The following is a 15824-nucleotide window of genomic DNA, read 5'->3' on the forward strand; positions in this document are numbered from 1 at the left end:
ATGTTTTTACAAAGTTGAACACAAAGGGCATTTTGGGTAATGCTAAATGTTCACCGTCGCCCCCAAGTGTTCCAGGCAAGAAACAGCAGATGTGAGGGTTCCGTCTGTGGGTGGAACCACAGGGGCTTTCCCAATTCCACTTTTGAAAAGAAAAGGCCATTTCCAAACAATTCAGAGATATCTTTTGCCAAAACTGACACCCGATCATCGAAAAGGGATAAATGCAACCCGCCTTTCTTGGAAAAAGCACGTGCGACATCACCAAACCAACAATCGTTTCAACAGCAAACAAATACACACAACGCTCTTTCTTTTGAACAAAAACACCAGTCCCGGATGAGACTGTCAAAAATTGCCAAGCCCGCTAATATTTCAAGCAGTCTCGGCGGGGTATTGGGTTAAGTTTTCAACCAGCAATAATCACGCCTCGGATAAACCTCATAGGCTACGATACTGCCACTGCGCAAAGATAAAGTTGACCAAATTCGACCTGAAGGACCCAGCCAAAAACATCGACTTTTCCAAAACGGGAAGTTTTGGCGACATATTTCCATTTTACCGAATTGCTAAGTCTTGCCAAAAATTCATACATTTCCATTTAAGCTGTGACCCGGATTTGGTAACCATACGTTCTTTTTCATAATACGTTTTAGGATAATGAAACATTTTTATATGTTTTTACAAAGTTGAACACAAAGGGCATTTTGGGTAATGCTAAATGTTCACCGTCGCCCCCAAGTGTTCCAGGCAAGAAACAGCAGATGTGAGGGTTCCGTCTGTGGGTGGAACCACAGGGGCTTTCCCAATTCCACTTTTGAAAAGAAAAGGCCATTTCCAAACAATTCAGAGATATCTTTTGCCAAAACTGACACCCGATCATCGAAAAGGGATAAATGCAACCCGCCTTTCTTGGAAAAAGCACGTGCCACATCACGCGACATCTCCAAACCAACAATCGTTTCAACAGCAAACAAATACACACAACGCTCTTTCTTTTGAACAAAAACACCAATCCCGGATGAGACTGTCAAAAATTGCCAAGCCCGCTAATATTTCAAGCAGTCTCGGCGGGGTATTGGGTTAAGTTTTCAACCAGCAATAATCACGCCTCGGATAAACCTCATAGGCTACGATACTGCCACTGCGCAAAGATAAAGTTGACCAAATTCGACCTGAAGGACCCAGCCAAAAACATCGACTTTTCCAAAACGGGAAGTTTTGGCGACATATTTCCATTTTACCGAATTGCTAAGTCTTGCCAAAAATTCATACATTTCCATTTAAGCTGTGACCCGGATTTGGTAACCATACCTTCTTTTTCATAATACGTTTTAGGATAATGAAACATTTTTATATGTTTTTACAAAGTTGAACACAAAGGGCATTTTGGGTAATGCTAAATGTTCACCGTCGCCCCCAAGTGTTCCAGGCAAGAAACAGCAGATGTGAGGGTTCCGTCTGTGGGTGGAACCACAGGGGCTTTCCCAATTCCACTTTTGAAAAGAAAAGGCCATTTCCAAACAATTCAGAGATATCTTTTGCCAAAACTGACACCCGATCATCGAAAAGGGATAAATGCAACCCGCCTTTCTTGGAAAAAGCACGTGCCACATCACGCGACATCTCCAAACCAACAATCGTTTCAACAGCAAACAAATACACACAACGCTCTTTCTTTTGAACAAAAACACCAGTCCCGGATGAGACTGTCAAAAATTGCCAAGCCCGCTAATATTTCAAGCAGTCTCGGCGGGGTATTGGGTTAAGTTTTCAACCAGCAATAATCACGCCTCGGATAAACCTCATAGGCTACGATACTGCCACTGCGCAAAGATAAAGTTGACCAAATTCGACCTGAAGGACCCAGCCAAAAACATCGACTTTTCCAAAACGGGAAGTTTTGGCGACATATTTCCATTTTACCAAATTGCTAAGTCTTGCCAAAAATTCATACATTTCCATTTAAGCTGTGACCCGGATTTGGTAACCATACCTTCTTTTTCATAATACGTTTTAGGATAATGAAACATTTTTATATGTTTTTACAAAGTTGAACACAAAGGGCATTTTGGGTAATGCTAAATGTTCACCGTCGCCCCCAAGTGTTCCAGGCAAGAAACAGCAGATGTGAGGGTTCCGTCTGTGGGTGGAACCACAGGGGCTTTCCCAATTCCACTTTTGAAAAGAAAAGGCCATTTCCAAACAATTCAGAGATATCTTTTGCCAAAACTGACACCCGATCATCGAAAAGGGATAAATGCAACCCGCCTTTCTTGGAAAAAGCACGTGCGACATCACCAAACCAACAATCGTTTCAACAGCAAACAAATACACACAACGCTCTTTCTTTTGAACAAAAACACCAGTCCCGGATGAGACTGTCAAAAATTGCCAAGCCCGCTAATATTTCAAGCAGTCTCGGCGGGGTATTGGGTTAAGTTTTCAACCAGCAATAATCACGCCTCGGATAAACCTCATAGGCTACGATACTGCCACTGCGCAAAGATAAAGTTGACCAAATTCGACCTGAAGGACCCAGCCAAAAACATCGACTTTTCCAAAACGGGAAGTTTTGGCGACATATTTCCATTTTACCGAATTGCTAAGTCTTGCCAAAAATTCATACATTTCCATTTAAGCTGTGACCCGGATTTGGTAACCATACGTTCTTTTTCATAATACGTTTTAGGATAATGAAACATTTTTATATGTTTTTACAAAGTTGAACACAAAGGGCATTTTGGGTAATGCTAAATGTTCACCGTCGCCCCCAAGTGTTCCAGGCAAGAAACAGCAGATGTGAGGGTTCCGTCTGTGGGTGGAACCACAGGGGCTTTCCCAATTCCACTTTTGAAAAGAAAAGGCCATTTCCAAACAATTCAGAGATATCTTTTGCCAAAACTGACACCCGATCATCGAAAAGGGATAAATGCAACCCGCCTTTCTTGGAAAAAGCACGTGCCACATCACGCGACATCTCCAAACCAACAATCGTTTCAACAGCAAACAAATACACACAACGCTCTTTCTTTTGAACAAAAACACCAGTCCCGGATGAGACTGTCAAAAATTGCCAAGCCCGCTAATATTTCAAGCAGTCTCGGCGGGGTATTGGGTTAAGTTTTCAACCAGCAATAATCACGCCTCGGATAAACCTCATAGGCTACGATACTGCCACTGCGCAAAGATAAAGTTGACCAAATTCGACCTGAAGGACCCAGCCAAAAACATCGACTTTTCCAAAACGGGAAGTTTTGGCGACATATTTCCATTTTACCGAATTGCTAAGTCTTGCCAAAAATTCATACATTTCCATTTAAGCTGTGACCCGGATTTGGTAACCATACGTTCTTTTTCATAATACGTTTTAGGATAATGAAACATTTTTATATGTTTTTACAAAGTTGAACACAAAGGGCATTTTGGGTAATGCTAAATGTTCACCGTCGCCCCCAAGTGTTCCAGGCAAGAAACAGCAGATGTGAGGGTTCCGTCTGTGGGTGGAACCACAGGGGCTTTCCCAATTCCACTTTTGAAAAGAAAAGGCCATTTCCAAACAATTCAGAGATATCTTTTGCCAAAACTGACACCCGATCATCGAAAAGGGATAAATGCAACCCGCCTTTCTTGGAAAAAGCACGTGCCACATCACGCGACATCTCCAAACCAACAATCGTTTCAACAGCAAACAAATACACACAACGCTCTTTCTTTTGAACAAAAACACCAGTCCCGGATGAGACTGTCAAAAATTGCCAAGCCCGCTAATATTTCAAGCAGTCTCGGCGGGGTATTGGGTTAAGTTTTCAACCAGCAATAATCACGCCTCGGATAAACCTCATAGGCTACGATACTGCCACTGCGCAAAGATAAAGTTGACCAAATTCGACCTGAAGGACCCAGCCAAAAACATCGACTTTTCCAAAACGGGAAGTTTTGGCGACATATTTCCATTTTACCGAATTGCTAAGTCTTGCCAAAAATTCATACATTTCCATTTAAGCTGTGACCCGGATTTGGTAACCATACCTTCTTTTTCATAATACGTTTTAGGATAATGAAACATTTTTATATGTTTTTACAAAGTTGAACACAAAGGGCATTTTGGGTAATGCTAAATGTTCACCGTCGCCCCCAAGTGTTCCAGGCAAGAAACAGCAGATGTGAGGGTTCCGTCTGTGGGTGGAACCACAGGGGCTTTCCCAATTCCACTTTTGAAAAGAAAAGGCCATTTCCAAACAATTCAGAGATATCTTTTGCCAAAACTGACACCCGATCATCGAAAAGGGATAAATGCAACCCGCCTTTCTTGGAAAAAGCACGTGCCACATCACGCGACATCTCCAAACCAACAATCGTTTCAACAGCAAACAAATACACACAACGCTCTTTCTTTTGAACAAAAACACCAGTCCCGGATGAGACTGTCAAAAATTGCCAAGCCCGCTAATATTTCAAGCAGTCTCGGCGGGGTATTGGGTTAAGTTTTCAACCAGCAATAATCACGCCTCGGATAAACCTCATAGGCTACGATACTGCCACTGCGCAAAGATAAAGTTGACCAAATTCGACCTGAAGGACCCAGCCAAAAACATCGACTTTTCCAAAACGGGAAGTTTTGGCGACATATTTCCATTTTACCGAATTGCTAAGTCTTGCCAAAAATTCATACATTTCCATTTAAGCTGTGACCCGGATTTGGTAACCATACGTTCTTTTTCATAATACGTTTTAGGATAATGAAACATTTTTATATGTTTTTACAAAGTTGAACACAAAGGGCATTTTGGGTAATGCTAAATGTTCACCGTCGCCCCCAAGTGTTCCAGGCAAGAAACAGCAGATGTGAGGGTTCCGTCTGTGGGTGGAACCACAGGGGCTTTCCCAATTCCACTTTTGAAAAGAAAAGGCCATTTCCAAACAATTCAGAGATATCTTTTGCCAAAACTGACACCCGATCATCGAAAAGGGATAAATGCAACCCGCCTTTCTTGGAAAAAGCACGTGCCACATCACGCGACATCTCCAAACCAACAATCGTTTCAACAGCAAACAAATACACACAACGCTCTTTCTTTTGAACAAAAACACCAGTCCCGGATGAGACTGTCAAAAATTGCCAAGCCCGCTAATATTTCAAGCAGTCTCGGCGGGGTATTGGGTTAAGTTTTCAACCAGCAATAATCACGCCTCGGATAAACCTCATAGGCTACGATACTGCCACTGCGCAAAGATAAAGTTGACCAAATTCGACCTGAAGGACCCAGCCAAAAACATCGACTTTTCCAAAACGGGAAGTTTTGGCGACATATTTCCATTTTACCGAATTGCTAAGTCTTGCCAAAAATTCATACATTTCCATTTAAGCTGTGACCCGGATTTGGTAACCATACGTTCTTTTTCATAATACGTTTTAGGATAATGAAACATTTTTATATGTTTTTACAAAGTTGAACACAAAGGGCATTTTGGGTAATGCTAAATGTTCACCGTCGCCCCCAAGTGTTCCAGGCAAGAAACAGCAGATGTGAGGGTTCCGTCTGTGGGTGGAACCACAGGGGCTTTCCCAATTCCACTTTTGAAAAGAAAAGGCCATTTCCAAACAATTCAGAGATATCTTTTGCCAAAACTGACACCCGATCATCGAAAAGGGATAAATGCAACCCGCCTTTCTTGGAAAAAGCACGTGCCACATCACGCGACATCTCCAAACCAACAATCGTTTCAACAGCAAACAAATACACACAACGCTCTTTCTTTTGAACAAAAACACCAGTCCCGGATGAGACTGTCAAAAATTGCCAAGCCCGCTAATATTTCAAGCAGTCTCGGCGGGGTATTGGGTTAAGTTTTCAACCAGCAATAATCACGCCTCGGATAAACCTCATAGGCTACGATACTGCCACTGCGCAAAGATAAAGTTGACCAAATTCGACCTGAAGGACCCAGCCAAAAACATCGACTTTTCCAAAACGGGAAGTTTTGGCGACATATTTCCATTTTACCGAATTGCTAAGTCTTGCCAAAAATTCATACATTTCCATTTAAGCTGTGACCCGGATTTGGTAACCATACCTTCTTTTTCATAATACGTTTTAGGATAATGAAACATTTTTATATGTTTTTACAAAGTTGAACACAAAGGGCATTTTGGGTAATGCTAAATGTTCACCGTCGCCCCCAAGTGTTCCAGGCAAGAAACAGCAGATGTGAGGGTTCCGTCTGTGGGTGGAACCACAGGGGCTTTCCCAATTCCACTTTTGAAAAGAAAAGGCCATTTCCAAACAATTCAGAGATATCTTTTGCCAAAACTGACACCCGATCATCGAAAAGGGATAAATGCAACCCGCCTTTCTTGGAAAAAGCACGTGCCACATCACGCGACATCTCCAAACCAACAATCGTTTCAACAGCAAACAAATACACACAACGCTCTTTCTTTTGAACAAAAACACCAGTCCCGGATGAGACTGTCAAAAATTGCCAAGCCCGCTAATATTTCAAGCAGTCTCGGCGGGGTATTGGGTTAAGTTTTCAACCAGCAATAATCACGCCTCGGATAAACCTCATAGGCTACGATACTGCCACTGCGCAAAGATAAAGTTGACCAAATTCGACCTGAAGGACCCAGCCAAAAACATCGACTTTTCCAAAACGGGAAGTTTTGGCGACATATTTCCATTTTACCGAATTGCTAAGTCTTGCCAAAAATTCATACATTTCCATTTAAGCTGTGACCCGGATTTGGTAACCATACCTTCGTTTTCATAATACGTTTTAGGATAATGAAACATTTTTATATGTTTTTACAAAGTTGAACACAAAGGGCATTTTGGGTAATGCTAAATGTTCACCGTCGCCCCCAAGTGTTCCAGGCAAGAAACAGCAGATGTGAGGGTTCCGTCTGTGGGTGGAACCACAGGGGCTTTCCCAATTCCACTTTTGAAAAGAAAAGGCCATTTCCAAACAATTCAGAGATATCTTTTGCCAAAACTGACACCCGATCATCGAAAAGGGATAAATGCAACCCGCCTTTCTTGGAAAAAGCACGTGCCACATCACGCGACATCTCCAAACCAACAATCGTTTCAACAGCAAACAAATACACACAACGCTCTTTCTTTTGAACAAAAACACCAGTCCCGGATGAGACTGTCAAAAATTGCCAAGCCCGCTAATATTTCAAGCAGTCTCGGCGGGGTATTGGGTTAAGTTTTCAACCAGCAATAATCACGCCTCGGATAAACCTCATAGGCTACGATACTGCCACTGCGCAAAGATAAAGTTGACCAAATTCGACCTGAAGGACCCAGCCAAAAACATCGACTTTTCCAAAACGGGAAGTTTTGGCGACATATTTCCATTTTACCGAATTGCTAAGTCTTGCCAAAAATTCATACATTTCCATTTAAGCTGTGACCCGGATTTGGTAACCATACCTTCTTTTTCATAATACGTTTTAGGATAATGAAACATTTTTATATGTTTTTACAAAGTTGAACACAAAGGGCATTTTGGGTAATGCTAAATGTTCACCGTCGCCCCCAAGTGTTCCAGGCAAGAAACAGCAGATGTGAGGGTTCCGTCTGTGGGTGGAACCACAGGGGCTTTCCCAATTCCACTTTTGAAAAGAAAAGGCCATTTCCAAACAATTCAGAGATATCTTTTGCCAAAACTGACACCCGATCATCGAAAAGGGATAAATGCAACCCGCCTTTCTTGGAAAAAGCACGTGCCACATCACGCGACATCTCCAAACCAACAATCGTTTCAACAGCAAACAAATACACACAACGCTCTTTCTTTTGAACAAAAACACCAGTCCCGGATGAGACTGTCAAAAATTGCCAAGCCCGCTAATATTTCAAGCAGTCTCGGCGGGGTATTGGGTTAAGTTTTCAACCAGCAATAATCACGCCTCGGATAAACCTCATAGGCTACGATACTGCCACTGCGCAAAGATAAAGTTGACCAAATTCGACCTGAAGGACCCAGCCAAAAACATCGACTTTTCCAAAACGGGAAGTTTTGGCGACATATTTCCATTTTACCGAATTGCTAAGTCTTGCCAAAAATTCATACATTTCCATTTAAGCTGTGACCCGGATTTGGTAACCATACGTTCTTTTTCATAATACGTTTTAGGATAATGAAACATTTTTATATGTTTTTACAAAGTTGAACACAAAGGGCATTTTGGGTAATGCTAAATGTTCACCGTCGCCCCCAAGTGTTCCAGGCAAGAAACAGCAGATGTGAGGGTTCCGTCTGTGGGTGGAACCACAGGGGCTTTCCCAATTCCACTTTTGAAAAGAAAAGGCCATTTCCAAACAATTCAGAGATATCTTTTGCCAAAACTGACACCCGATCATCGAAAAGGGATAAATGCAACCCGCCTTTCTTGGAAAAAGCACGTGCCACATCACGCGACATCTCCAAACCAACAATCGTTTCAACAGCAAACAAATACACACAACGCTCTTTCTTTTGAACAAAAACACCAGTCCCGGATGAGACTGTCAAAAATTGCCAAGCCCGCTAATATTTCAAGCAGTCTCGGCGGGGTATTGGGTTAAGTTTTCAACCAGCAATAATCACGCCTCGGATAAACCTCATAGGCTACGATACTGCCACTGCGCAAAGATAAAGTTGACCAAATTCGACCTGAAGGACCCAGCCAAAAACATCGACTTTTCCAAAACGGGAAGTTTTGGCGACATATTTCCATTTTACCGAATTGCTAAGTCTTGCCAAAAATTCATACATTTCCATTTAAGCTGTGACCCGGATTTGGTAACCATACCTTCTTTTTCATAATACGTTTTAGGATAATGAAACATTTTTATATGTTTTTACAAAGTTGAACACAAAGGGCATTTTGGGTAATGCTAAATGTTCACCGTCGCCCCCAAGTGTTCCAGGCAAGAAACAGCAGATGTGAGGGTTCCGTCTGTGGGTGGAACCACAGGGGCTTTCCCAATTCCACTTTTGAAAAGAAAAGGCCATTTCCAAACAATTCAGAGATATCTTTTGCCAAAACTGACACCCGATCATCGAAAAGGGATAAATGCAACCCGCCTTTCTTGGAAAAAGCACGTGCCACATCACGCGACATCTCCAAACCAACAATCGTTTCAACAGCAAACAAATACACACAACGCTCTTTCTTTTGAACAAAAACACCAGTCCCGGATGAGACTGTCAAAAATTGCCAAGCCCGCTAATATTTCAAGCAGTCTCGGCGGGGTATTGGGTTAAGTTTTCAACCAGCAATAATCACGCCTCGGATAAACCTCATAGGCTACGATACTGCCACTGCGCAAAGATAAAGTTGACCAAATTCGACCTGAAGGACCCAGCCAAAAACATCGACTTTTCCAAAACGGGAAGTTTTGGCGACATATTTCCATTTTACCGAATTGCTAAGTCTTGCCAAAAATTCATACATTTCCATTTAAGCTGTGACCCGGATTTGGTAACCATACGTTCTTTTTCATAATACGTTTTAGGATAATGAAACATTTTTATATGTTTTTACAAAGTTGAACACAAAGGGCATTTTGGGTAATGCTAAATGTTCACCGTCGCCCCCAAGTGTTCCAGGCAAGAAACAGCAGATGTGAGGGTTCCGTCTGTGGGTGGAACCACAGGGGCTTTCCCAATTCCACTTTTGAAAAGAAAAGGCCATTTCCAAACAATTCAGAGATATCTTTTGCCAAAACTGACACCCGATCATCGAAAAGGGATAAATGCAACCCGCCTTTCTTGGAAAAAGCACGTGCCACATCACGCGACATCTCCAAACCAACAATCGTTTCAACAGCAAACAAATACACACAACGCTCTTTCTTTTGAACAAAAACACCAGTCCCGGATGAGACTGTCAAAAATTGCCAAGCCCGCTAATATTTCAAGCAGTCTCGGCGGGGTATTGGGTTAAGTTTTCAACCAGCAATAATCACGCCTCGGATAAACCTCATAGGCTACGATACTGCCACTGCGCAAAGATAAAGTTGACCAAATTCGACCTGAAGGACCCAGCCAAAAACATCGACTTTTCCAAAACGGGAAGTTTTGGCGACATATTTCCATTTTACCGAATTGCTAAGTCTTGCCAAAAATTCATACATTTCCATTTAAGCTGTGACCCGGATTTGGTAACCATACCTTCTTTTTCATAATACGTTTTAGGATAATGAAACATTTTTATATGTTTTTACAAAGTTGAACACAAAGGGCATTTTGGGTAATGCTAAATGTTCACCGTCGCCCCCAAGTGTTCCAGGCAAGAAACAGCAGATGTGAGGGTTCCGTCTGTGGGTGGAACCACAGGGGCTTTCCCAATTCCACTTTTGAAAAGAAAAGGCCATTTCCAAACAATTCAGAGATATCTTTTGCCAAAACTGACACCCGATCATCGAAAAGGGATAAATGCAACCCGCCTTTCTTGGAAAAAGCACGTGCCACATCACGCGACATCTCCAAACCAACAATCGTTTCAACAGCAAACAAATACACACAACGCTCTTTCTTTTGAACAAAAACACCAGTCCCGGATGAGACTGTCAAAAATTGCCAAGCCCGCTAATATTTCAAGCAGTCTCGGCGGGGTATTGGGTTAAGTTTTCAACCAGCAATAATCACGCCTCGGATAAACCTCATAGGCTACGATACTGCCACTGCGCAAAGATAAAGTTGACCAAATTCGACCTGAAGGACCCAGCCAAAAACATCGACTTTTCCAAAACGGGAAGTTTTGGCGACATATTTCCATTTTACCGAATTGCTAAGTCTTGCCAAAAATTCATACATTTCCATTTAAGCTGTGACCCGGATTTGGTAACCATACCTTCTTTTTCATAATACGTTTTAGGATAATGAAACATTTTTATATGTTTTTACAAAGTTGAACACAAAGGGCATTTTGGGTAATGCTAAATGTTCACCGTCGCCCCCAAGTGTTCCAGGCAAGAAACAGCAGATGTGAGGGTTCCGTCTGTGGGTGGAACCACAGGGGCTTTCCCAATTCCACTTTTGAAAAGAAAAGGCCATTTCCAAACAATTCAGAGATATCTTTTGCCAAAACTGACACCCGATCATCGAAAAGGGATAAATGCAACCCGCCTTTCTTGGAAAAAGCACGTGCGACATCACCAAACCAACAATCGTTTCAACAGCAAACAAATACACACAACGCTCTTTCTTTTGAACAAAAACACCAGTCCCGGATGAGACTGTCAAAAATTGCCAAGCCCGCTAATATTTCAAGCAGTCTCGGCGGGGTATTGGGTTAAGTTTTCAACCAGCAATAATCACGCCTCGGATAAACCTCATAGGCTACGATACTGCCACTGCGCAAAGATAAAGTTGACCAAATTCGACCTGAAGGACCCAGCCAAAAACATCGACTTTTCCAAAACGGGAAGTTTTGGCGACATATTTCCATTTTACCGAATTGCTAAGTCTTGCCAAAAATTCATACATTTCCATTTAAGCTGTGACCCGGATTTGGTAACCATACGTTCTTTTTCATAATACGTTTTAGGATAATGAAACATTTTTATATGTTTTTACAAAGTTGAACACAAAGGGCATTTTGGGTAATGCTAAATGTTCACCGTCGCCCCCAAGTGTTCCAGGCAAGAAACAGCAGATGTGAGGGTTCCGTCTGTGGGTGGAACCACAGGGGCTTTCCCAATTCCACTTTTGAAAAGAAAAGGCCATTTCCAAACAATTCAGAGATATCTTTTGCCAAAACTGACACCCGATCATCGAAAAGGGATAAATGCAACCCGCCTTTCTTGGAAAAAGCACGTGCCACATCACGCGACATCTCCAAACCAACAATCGTTTCAACAGCAAACAAATACACACAACGCTCTTTCTTTTGAACAAAAACACCAGTCCCGGATGAGACTGTCAAAAATTGCCAAGCCCGCTAATATTTCAAGCAGTCTCGGCGGGGTATTGGGTTAAGTTTTCAACCAGCAATAATCACGCCTCGGATAAACCTCATAGGCTACGATACTGCCACTGCGCAAAGATAAAGTTGACCAAATTCGACCTGAAGGACCCAGCCAAAAACATCGACTTTTCCAAAACGGGAAGTTTTGGCGACATATTTCCATTTTACCGAATTGCTAAGTCTTGCCAAAAATTCATACATTTCCATTTAAGCTGTGACCCGGATTTGGTAACCATACCTTCTTTTTCATAATACGTTTTAGGATAATGAAACATTTTTATATGTTTTTACAAAGTTGAACACAAAGGGCATTTTGGGTAATGCTAAATGTTCACCGTCGCCCCCAAGTGTTCCAGGCAAGAAACAGCAGATGTGAGGGTTCCGTCTGTGGGTGGAACCACAGGGGCTTTCCCAATTCCACTTTTGAAAAGAAAAGGCCATTTCCAAACAATTCAGAGATATCTTTTGCCAAAACTGACACCCGATCATCGAAAAGGGATAAATGCAACCCGCCTTTCTTGGAAAAAGCACGTGCGACATCACCAAACCAACAATCGTTTCAACAGCAAACAAATACACACAACGCTCTTTCTTTTGAACAAAAACACCAGTCCCGGATGAGACTGTCAAAAATTGCCAAGCCCGCTAATATTTCAAGCAGTCTCGGCGGGGTATTGGGTTAAGTTTTCAACCAGCAATAATCACGCCTCGGATAAACCTCATAGGCTACGATACTGCCACTGCGCAAAGATAAAGTTGACCAAATTCGACCTGAAGGACCCAGCCAAAAACATCGACTTTTCCAAAACGGGAAGTTTTGGCGACATATTTCCATTTTACCGAATTGCTAAGTCTTGCCAAAAATTCATACATTTCCATTTAAGCTGTGACCCGGATTTGGTAACCATACGTTCTTTTTCATAATACGTTTTAGGATAATGAAACATTTTTATATGTTTTTACAAAGTTGAACACAAAGGGCATTTTGGGTAATGCTAAATGTTCACCGTCGCCCCCAAGTGTTCCAGGCAAGAAACAGCAGATGTGAGGGTTCCGTCTGTGGGTGGAACCACAGGGGCTTTCCCAATTCCACTTTTGAAAAGAAAAGGCCATTTCCAAACAATTCAGAGATATCTTTTGCCAAAACTGACACCCGATCATCGAAAAGGGATAAATGCAACCCGCCTTTCTTGGAAAAAGCACGTGCCACATCACGCGACATCTCCAAACCAACAATCGTTTCAACAGCAAACAAATACACACAACGCTCTTTCTTTTGAACAAAAACACCAGTCCCGGATGAGACTGTCAAAAATTGCCAAGCCCGCTAATATTTCAAGCAGTCTCGGCGGGGTATTGGGTTAAGTTTTCAACCAGCAATAATCACGCCTCGGATAAACCTCATAGGCTACGATACTGCCACTGCGCAAAGATAAAGTTGACCAAATTCGACCTGAAGGACCCAGCCAAAAACATCGACTTTTCCAAAACGGGAAGTTTTGGCGACATATTTCCATTTTACCGAATTGCTAAGTCTTGCCAAAAATTCATACATTTCCATTTAAGCTGTGACCCGGATTTGGTAACCATACCTTCTTTTTCATAATACGTTTTAGGATAATGAAACATTTTTATATGTTTTTACAAAGTTGAACACAAAGGGCATTTTGGGTAATGCTAAATGTTCACCGTCGCCCCCAAGTGTTCCAGGCAAGAAACAGCAGATGTGAGGGTTCCGTCTGTGGGTGGAACCACAGGGGCTTTCCCAATTCCACTTTTGAAAAGAAAAGGCCATTTCCAAACAATTCAGAGATATCTTTTGCCAAAACTGACACCCGATCATCGAAAAGGGATAAATGCAACCCGCCTTTCTTGGAAAAAGCACGTGCCACATCACGCGACATCTCCAAACCAACAATCGTTTCAACAGCAAACAAATACACACAACGCTCTTTCTTTTGAACAAAAACACCAGTCCCGGATGAGACTGTCAAAAATTGCCAAGCCCGCTAATATTTCAAGCAGTCTCGGCGGGGTATTGGGTTAAGTTTTCAACCAGCAATAATCACGCCTCGGATAAACCTCATAGGCTACGATACTGCCACTGCGCAAAGATAAAGTTGACCAAATTCGACCTGAAGGACCCAGCCAAAAACATCGACTTTTCCAAAACGGGAAGTTTTGGCGACATATTTCCATTTTACCGAATTGCTAAGTCTTGCCAAAAATTCATACATTTCCATTTAAGCTGTGACCCGGATTTGGTAACCATACCTTCTTTTTCATAATACGTTTTAGGATAATGAAACATTTTTATATGTTTTTACAAAGTTGAACACAAAGGGCATTTTGGGTAATGCTAAATGTTCACCGTCGCCCCCAAGTGTTCCAGGCAAGAAACAGCAGATGTGAGGGTTCCGTCTGTGGGTGGAACCACAGGGGCTTTCCCAATTCCACTTTTGAAAAGAAAAGGCCATTTCCAAACAATTCAGAGATATCTTTTGCCAAAACTGACACCCGATCATCGAAAAGGGATAAATGCAACCCGCCTTTCTTGGAAAAAGCACGTGCGACATCACCAAACCAACAATCGTTTCAACAGCAAACAAATACACACAACGCTCTTTCTTTTGAACAAAAACACCAGTCCCGGATGAGACTGTCAAAAATTGCCAAGCCCGCTAATATTTCAAGCAGTCTCGGCGGGGTATTGGGTTAAGTTTTCAACCAGCAATAATCACGCCTCGGATAAACCTCATAGGCTACGATACTGCCACTGCGCAAAGATAAAGTTGACCAAATTCGACCTGAAGGACCCAGCCAAAAACATCGACTTTTCCAAAACGGGAAGTTTTGGCGACATATTTCCATTTTACCGAATTGCTAAGTCTTGCCAAAAATTCATACATTTCCATTTAAGCTGTGACCCGGATTTGGTAACCATACGTTCTTTTTCATAATACGTTTTAGGATAATGAAACATTTTTATATGTTTTTACAAAGTTGAACACAAAGGGCATTTTGGGTAATGCTAAATGTTCACCGTCGCCCCCAAGTGTTCCAGGCAAGAAACAGCAGATGTGAGGGTTCCGTCTGTGGGTGGAACCACAGGGGCTTTCCCAATTCCACTTTTGAAAAGAAAAGGCCATTTCCAAACAATTCAGAGATATCTTTTGCCAAAACTGACACCCGATCATCGAAAAGGGATAAATGCAACCCGCCTTTCTTGGAAAAAGCACGTGCCACATCACGCGACATCTCCAAACCAACAATCGTTTCAACAGCAAACAAATACACACAACGCTCTTTCTTTTGAACAAAAACACCAGTCCCGGATGAGACTGTCAAAAATTGCCAAGCCCGCTAATATTTCAAGCAGTCTCGGCGGGGTATTGGGTTAAGTTTTCAACCAGCAATAATCACGCCTCGGATAAACCTCATAGGCTACGATACTGCCACTGCGCAAAGATAAAGTTGACCAAATTCGACCTGAAGGACCCAGCCAAAAACATCGACTTTTCCAAAACGGGAAGTTTTGGCGACATATTTCCATTTTACCGAATTGCTAAGTCTTGCCAAAAATTCATACATTTCCATTTAAGCTGTGACCCGGATTTGGTAACCATACCTTCTTTTTCATAATACGTTTTAGGATAATGAAACATTTTTATATGTTTTTACAAAGTTGAACACAAAGGGCATTTTGGGTAATGCTAAATGTTCACCGTCGCCCCCAAGTGTTCCAGGCAAGAAACAGCAGATGTGAGGGTTCCGTCTGTGGGTGGAACCACAGGGGCTTTCCCAATTCCACTTTTGAAAAGAAAAGGCCATTTCCAAACAATTCAGAGATATCTTTTGC

At 42.2% G+C, this 15824-nt stretch overlaps 23 non-coding genes across 23 annotated transcripts; all 23 read right to left on the minus strand.

Moving 5' to 3' along the window:
* Positions 1-330: 330 nt before the first annotated feature.
* LOC133112446 (U4 spliceosomal RNA) lies at positions 331-471 on the minus strand. Its single transcript, XR_009705283.1, has one exon. It is a non-coding gene; the product is annotated as a U4 spliceosomal RNA (small nuclear RNA).
* A 541-nt stretch (positions 472-1012) lies between these two features.
* LOC133112447 (U4 spliceosomal RNA) lies at positions 1013-1153 on the minus strand. Its single transcript, XR_009705284.1, has one exon. It is a non-coding gene; the product is annotated as a U4 spliceosomal RNA (small nuclear RNA).
* Positions 1154-1694: 541 nt separating this feature from the next.
* LOC133112449 (U4 spliceosomal RNA) lies at positions 1695-1835 on the minus strand. Its single transcript, XR_009705286.1, has one exon. It is a non-coding gene; the product is annotated as a U4 spliceosomal RNA (small nuclear RNA).
* A 531-nt stretch (positions 1836-2366) lies between these two features.
* Positions 2367-2507, minus strand: LOC133112450 (U4 spliceosomal RNA). Its single transcript, XR_009705287.1, has one exon. It is a non-coding gene; the product is annotated as a U4 spliceosomal RNA (small nuclear RNA).
* A 541-nt stretch (positions 2508-3048) lies between these two features.
* LOC133112451 (U4 spliceosomal RNA) lies at positions 3049-3189 on the minus strand. The gene has a single exon (XR_009705288.1). It is a non-coding gene; the product is annotated as a U4 spliceosomal RNA (small nuclear RNA).
* Positions 3190-3730: 541 nt separating this feature from the next.
* Positions 3731-3871, minus strand: LOC133112453 (U4 spliceosomal RNA). Its single transcript, XR_009705289.1, has one exon. It is a non-coding gene; the product is annotated as a U4 spliceosomal RNA (small nuclear RNA).
* A 541-nt stretch (positions 3872-4412) lies between these two features.
* On the minus strand, positions 4413-4553 carry LOC133112454 (U4 spliceosomal RNA). The gene has a single exon (XR_009705290.1). It is a non-coding gene; the product is annotated as a U4 spliceosomal RNA (small nuclear RNA).
* A 541-nt stretch (positions 4554-5094) lies between these two features.
* LOC133112455 (U4 spliceosomal RNA) lies at positions 5095-5235 on the minus strand. The gene has a single exon (XR_009705291.1). It is a non-coding gene; the product is annotated as a U4 spliceosomal RNA (small nuclear RNA).
* A 541-nt stretch (positions 5236-5776) lies between these two features.
* Positions 5777-5917, minus strand: LOC133112456 (U4 spliceosomal RNA). Its single transcript, XR_009705292.1, has one exon. It is a non-coding gene; the product is annotated as a U4 spliceosomal RNA (small nuclear RNA).
* Positions 5918-6458: 541 nt separating this feature from the next.
* On the minus strand, positions 6459-6599 carry LOC133112457 (U4 spliceosomal RNA). Its single transcript, XR_009705293.1, has one exon. It is a non-coding gene; the product is annotated as a U4 spliceosomal RNA (small nuclear RNA).
* A 541-nt stretch (positions 6600-7140) lies between these two features.
* LOC133112458 (U4 spliceosomal RNA) lies at positions 7141-7281 on the minus strand. Its single transcript, XR_009705294.1, has one exon. It is a non-coding gene; the product is annotated as a U4 spliceosomal RNA (small nuclear RNA).
* Positions 7282-7822: 541 nt separating this feature from the next.
* On the minus strand, positions 7823-7963 carry LOC133112459 (U4 spliceosomal RNA). The gene has a single exon (XR_009705295.1). It is a non-coding gene; the product is annotated as a U4 spliceosomal RNA (small nuclear RNA).
* A 541-nt stretch (positions 7964-8504) lies between these two features.
* Positions 8505-8645, minus strand: LOC133112461 (U4 spliceosomal RNA). The gene has a single exon (XR_009705297.1). It is a non-coding gene; the product is annotated as a U4 spliceosomal RNA (small nuclear RNA).
* Positions 8646-9186: 541 nt separating this feature from the next.
* Positions 9187-9327, minus strand: LOC133112462 (U4 spliceosomal RNA). The gene has a single exon (XR_009705298.1). It is a non-coding gene; the product is annotated as a U4 spliceosomal RNA (small nuclear RNA).
* A 541-nt stretch (positions 9328-9868) lies between these two features.
* Positions 9869-10009, minus strand: LOC133112463 (U4 spliceosomal RNA). Its single transcript, XR_009705299.1, has one exon. It is a non-coding gene; the product is annotated as a U4 spliceosomal RNA (small nuclear RNA).
* Positions 10010-10550: 541 nt separating this feature from the next.
* On the minus strand, positions 10551-10691 carry LOC133112464 (U4 spliceosomal RNA). The gene has a single exon (XR_009705300.1). It is a non-coding gene; the product is annotated as a U4 spliceosomal RNA (small nuclear RNA).
* Positions 10692-11222: 531 nt separating this feature from the next.
* LOC133112465 (U4 spliceosomal RNA) lies at positions 11223-11363 on the minus strand. Its single transcript, XR_009705301.1, has one exon. It is a non-coding gene; the product is annotated as a U4 spliceosomal RNA (small nuclear RNA).
* Positions 11364-11904: 541 nt separating this feature from the next.
* On the minus strand, positions 11905-12045 carry LOC133112466 (U4 spliceosomal RNA). Its single transcript, XR_009705302.1, has one exon. It is a non-coding gene; the product is annotated as a U4 spliceosomal RNA (small nuclear RNA).
* Positions 12046-12576: 531 nt separating this feature from the next.
* On the minus strand, positions 12577-12717 carry LOC133112467 (U4 spliceosomal RNA). The gene has a single exon (XR_009705303.1). It is a non-coding gene; the product is annotated as a U4 spliceosomal RNA (small nuclear RNA).
* Positions 12718-13258: 541 nt separating this feature from the next.
* Positions 13259-13399, minus strand: LOC133112469 (U4 spliceosomal RNA). The gene has a single exon (XR_009705304.1). It is a non-coding gene; the product is annotated as a U4 spliceosomal RNA (small nuclear RNA).
* A 541-nt stretch (positions 13400-13940) lies between these two features.
* Positions 13941-14081, minus strand: LOC133112470 (U4 spliceosomal RNA). Its single transcript, XR_009705305.1, has one exon. It is a non-coding gene; the product is annotated as a U4 spliceosomal RNA (small nuclear RNA).
* A 531-nt stretch (positions 14082-14612) lies between these two features.
* On the minus strand, positions 14613-14753 carry LOC133112471 (U4 spliceosomal RNA). Its single transcript, XR_009705306.1, has one exon. It is a non-coding gene; the product is annotated as a U4 spliceosomal RNA (small nuclear RNA).
* Positions 14754-15294: 541 nt separating this feature from the next.
* Positions 15295-15435, minus strand: LOC133112473 (U4 spliceosomal RNA). Its single transcript, XR_009705308.1, has one exon. It is a non-coding gene; the product is annotated as a U4 spliceosomal RNA (small nuclear RNA).
* Positions 15436-15824: the final 389 nt, after the last annotated feature.

Source organism: Conger conger, chromosome 15 (assembly GCF_963514075.1).
Source record: "Conger conger chromosome 15, fConCon1.1, whole genome shotgun sequence".
NCBI lineage: Eukaryota > Metazoa > Chordata > Actinopteri > Anguilliformes > Congridae > Conger > Conger conger.